This window comes from Haliotis asinina, chromosome 4, assembly GCF_037392515.1.
Source record: "Haliotis asinina isolate JCU_RB_2024 chromosome 4, JCU_Hal_asi_v2, whole genome shotgun sequence".
Classification (NCBI taxonomy): domain Eukaryota; kingdom Metazoa; phylum Mollusca; class Gastropoda; order Lepetellida; family Haliotidae; genus Haliotis; species Haliotis asinina.
The window spans coordinates 21166489-21171702 of NC_090283.1; positions in this window are offsets into that span (position 1 = coordinate 21166489).

Below are 5214 nucleotides of genomic sequence, written 5' to 3' on the forward strand. Positions count from 1 at the left end.
TTTTATGAGTCTTTTCACTATGCACACTATCTGAAGCCATGGCTGGGATATTTCTAAAAGCAGCGTAAAACTACCCGGATTTAGCACAACGTGTACGTAAACACTGCATACAACAGCAAACTGCAATTTACAATAACATATATCAGGAAAAGTGTTTACAACGAAAATGACAGATATCTAAAGGAAAGTCAAACTGGTGCTTAAACAACACGTGGGTATGACTAATCCTTGTCGAATTCAAACTACGTCACGTGCATAAGACACGTGAACGCGCATTGTCTAGTCTTTGTCAGTGGAAACTGCTTTTAGGAAAATAGTATGTGTGAATATCCGCCGAATATGACACCGTTTGGCGGGATTCCATCCACACTAGCTGGTTCTCGAGAACTAGGAAACAGGGTCAACACAGTGGAAATATTTCTGAACCAAGCAGGAACAGTGACTCGGAAGCATTACCTTGGAGCGAATGCCATGTTGTACAATATGTCCATCGATGCCAAGGTCGTTTCCCATAGTGCGCTGGCACTGGTAACGTCCCCATCTGATTATTTGCACGTGATTAAGAACGTGCGCCCTAGCTTGCGTTCGTTGGTCGGGATTTCTCGCGTAAGGTTTTCGTTATACATACTCATAAAAACATTTAGGGGAACACATAAAAGTACAAGTGTCCCCTTGTTTATTTCCAGAATTTTCTCACAGTGCAAACCTTGAAAATGATAATGATGCCATTATTGTATGCGAAAGAAACGTATGTATGGCTGTATTCGTCTTATAGCATGTTTTGGAGTCAGATAGCTGGGGGATTGACTAGGCTCTCGTTATATCACCGGCAAGTTTACTAAAAGGAGGGAAACCCGGAGGAAAGAAAGAAAATCCTGTGTGTCTTTGACGGAAAGGACTTCCCCAACTCAACCCCAACCCTATGATGAGTAAATGGTGAGATTACACTCCCAACCCCACATCTCCCCAACCCCCTCCCACGCACGCACCCACGCACACACAACACTCCCCGGATCATTGGATTGTCTGGTCCAGGTTCAATTTTTACATATTTCCGCCAAATTGCTGGAATATTGTTGAATGCACCAATGAAAACACAAAACAAAGAAACAAAACCTAAACGAACACGATCAACTGCCAACAAGAAAGTACATGTACTTACACGAATTGCATGCTCGCAGTGCATCATGTGAATATAGACGAGTATTCATGCATGTGTCACGTATCAGACAATCTCATTCAGCAAGTGTGACATGAGATATGACCCATACAACAGCTTGTGGCGAAATCAGCCTCAGATCGTACAGTTGTGAGTTAAGTAACTCAAATACTGTGGTATGTGCGACCAGTAAATGGTCAAATGGTCATGGGATACATGAAAACCAGAGTGCTTCATAATCTCAAGTACAAGGGACGGTGGGAAAGTCTACAAGTTAAAGCGTTTTCTTGTTGCTACACCCTCACAAGCATATCAACTAGCTCCTGCTTGCTGGACATCAGTTAATTCCAATGTTTGCCTCTAGTAAATGGTTCAGGTGTGTGCATTAGTTAAAAGGGGCTGTGGGGTAGCCTAGTGGTTAAGGTGTTCGCTCGTCACGCCGAAAACCCGGGTTCGATTCCCAGCATGGGTACAATGTGTGAAGCCCATTCCTGATGTCACCTGCCCTGATGGCTCTAGAATGTTGCTAAAGGCGGCGTAAAACTAAACTCACTCATGTTAGCATCCTGGACTTAAAAGTGAGTGAGTTGAGTATTACGGTGCATATTGCGAAAGTCCAACTGTATGGCACCAGTCAGTAAATTATCGAGTCTGGACAAGACAATCCAGTGATTAACAGCATGAGTATCGATCTACCTACAGACATAGGTGTACACTTGCTTTTGCGCAGCAGTGTAGAGCAGCAGGAAATTAACATGTTTACATCCACATGTTTGCCTGCACAGGGGCTCCTACAACAGTGTTATTACAATTCGAGTTCTAAACATGACCTTGTGTTGTGCTGTGTTCCCCGACAGCACTCACTTGATAATAGAAAAAAGGTGTAACTTTATCCAGGGGGCCGCACATATACCAAGCAGGATGTAATACATGCAAACGCCACCCTACAACATACTGCTTGAAAAGTGTTAAATGAGCCATGACCTGACAAATGACCCCAATTTGCATATATGGGAACGCCCTCCAGAACATTAAATTTGAAACAAAAGCGAAACAGGTTGTCGTTTAAATATCGAAAAGTTAAATTTCCTCGTGCAAATTGTGTCGTGATGGTGTTTTGCTGAAGCAAATCGCTCTACGAGACACGTCTTAAACAGTAGCGGTATTGATTTCATGCCACGGTCAGCATGTATCGCACGTACTTAATCGCTAGTGTACCTGTAGCAACCAAGTGTATTCGTCCAGATTACTTACCCCGCCTGCTTGTCACAAAGGCGTTCACTGCGCTGGGTCATCTAATACTTGTTAAGCAGTAGTGCTGTCGAAAGACAACTATTGTACAGGTTAGAATGGCATTTCCAAATGTGCTGCCGTCACGTGAGTGAGTGAATATGGTTTCACACAGCTATTAGCAATACTCCAGCAATATCACGGTGGGGGACAAGAGAAATGGGTTTCAAACATTGTACCCATGTGGGGAATCGAACCGGGTCTTCCGCGTGACGAGCGAACGCTCTATCCACTTGGCTACTCCACCGCCAAGCTACTGTCAGGATTGGAGTGAGTGAGTGCATTTTACACCTCTTTTAGCAATTTTCTGGCAATATCACGACGGGAGTAACCGGAAATAGGCTTCACACACTGTACCCCTGTGGGGTACAGAACCCGGTCTTCGGCGTGGCGAGCGAACGCTTTAACCACTAGGCTACACCACATCGCTGTCATGATTAGAGATGGTTAGGCTCTGAATTATTCGCTTGAATAAATATTGTAAACCAAAAGTCACTGTGTTCTGTAATCTGATTGGTTGAAAAACATGATCAAATGGTATTAGATTCCCGGAAACTGCAAGACTATTCACTGCGTATTGATCTCGCAAACAATTGTTTTGTTGAGTCATCAACAGTGGTGACGTCATTCAAATCATATTGTGACGTAAAGTCGGAATGACGTCACAAATGAGCAACTCCAGACGCTACCATGGGAACCAGCTGTAACGGCCTGCTGATGACACTTCACTGCTGTACCCGTACTCGATGTAAACGAGTGCAAACAGTAAAACCCTTTGGTTTACTTTTGTGTTTACAATGTCGATAAACATCATGTGTTGGCCAATTTCCGGGTGTTATTGAGTATTTGCAGCACTTAAATGCATTTGGAACCGACGGCGTGTGGGTGCATACATATATGTGCGCCACCACCAAATTTCTCAGTTTTTTATCATGCACCAATAAAAGCACTCTGCTACGATTTTTTTAATTTGGCATCTTTACGGGAAGTGTCAGCGAAGAAAATACAGCTTGATATCTGAACGACATAAGTGTATATGAAATGGATGTATGTGCTAATGCATAACGTCATACTCACAAAATCAAAAATGACCCGCAATAAATGTCAAAAATCGATTTTCTACTATGACGTCAAACGTCGAGAGAGAGGTCATGCACGTATAAAGATAAGGGGGCATAACTCAGCTATGGTTTACATTAGGTCAATGTAACTCCGATCACATGGAGATAATTTGCTGTGGATATGGACAGTATATTTTCGTGATGTTTTGTTCACAGTGAACAAAACTATTCCAACACAAATTTCCCCAATGTGAGAGGATACCTTTTGGTAGTTTCACAATTTGTAAGAAAAGATGCAAATGTACTACATCAAAAATCAGGCAATAGCGATTTGGATGTCCCTATCCGATACATATTTTAGTTCTTAGATTCCCATATTCTCCTGTTTGTGTATATGTATTTTTATTAATTTTCCATCATTATTAACGGAGTAACAGCCACATTTTCAAACGTAATGAAATAACTGAAAATAATGCGACATTTTAGTTGACGTCACAGCATGTTTTGTGCATTTTGTGACGTCGGAAAAAGACTACTCTGGTTGCTGATTAGTATATATCTAACCTAATTTCCACTCAATGTGTAAAAGATTTCGGCTTCTGTGTCAGAATTCAACACTTTTCAGCCAAAATATAAAATGAATGGTATTATCACTGAAATAGTGTCCTGAATATATCAACAATTACACGGTTTTACTACATATCTTATTGTGAGCAACACGCGCACCTGCCTAGCATCAATTTAGCATAAATGAAAATTTCACAACACCTGAATGTTCATTGAGTATTCATTTAGGAAAAAGACTTTTCTTCTCATGATTATGAAATCAATTCCCTTCATAAGTATGCAATGAAAGGTACAAAGAGATCGATGTTTCAGTAAAGAAGTATTAGAAAATGGACGTAATGCTTGTCCAAATTAAGACTTGACCTGATTTATATATTTTTAACAATTTCCGTATAAATATTGTTTGAGTTAGACATTCTGCCATCAGATATATTTTAATCGCATTTGAATTGACTTTATTATCGAAAAACAATGATAATGAATCATGAAACGTTTTGACAAACTCGCACCTGGTCAATTAATATTCATAATAGTTTTGTCTATAAAAACGACACGAACCAATACAATGAACAAGACAATTCCTTTAAATAGTAGTATGTGTGCCCCTACATTTGATAAAATGTACAAATCATTTTCATTAATATTATCCGTTTTACTTATAAGTTGGAATTAAATCGTTGTTTATTAACCTGTTCATATGAAACTGCAATATTTGTCCCAACGTACTGAATATTGCACATCACGGGAACTAAAGCACATGTTGCAGTAATGGCTACGTGTGATCTTCCAACACTTGTGTAGAGGCTTAAAATGTGGTATAATACACTTACTTAGACAGTTTCCCATGTAAATATTATTCAAACAATCAAAAGCTTTCAAAGAATAATAACGGATACCTTATATCCACACCTGATATGGTGTTGAACATGGATATATGTAGATACTGAAATCAATTTCATGAAAAAATATCTGAACGATGCGCAAAATATACATCACAATACTAAAAGTGCAATCGGAATGGTATGGGCATTGTGTTTACTCTTGTTCAACCGACCTTCACCTCAAAACAATTGCCTAATATGTGCAACAATGTTGACGTGTGACATCACTACCGATGACCGATTTCTTTCAAAATGG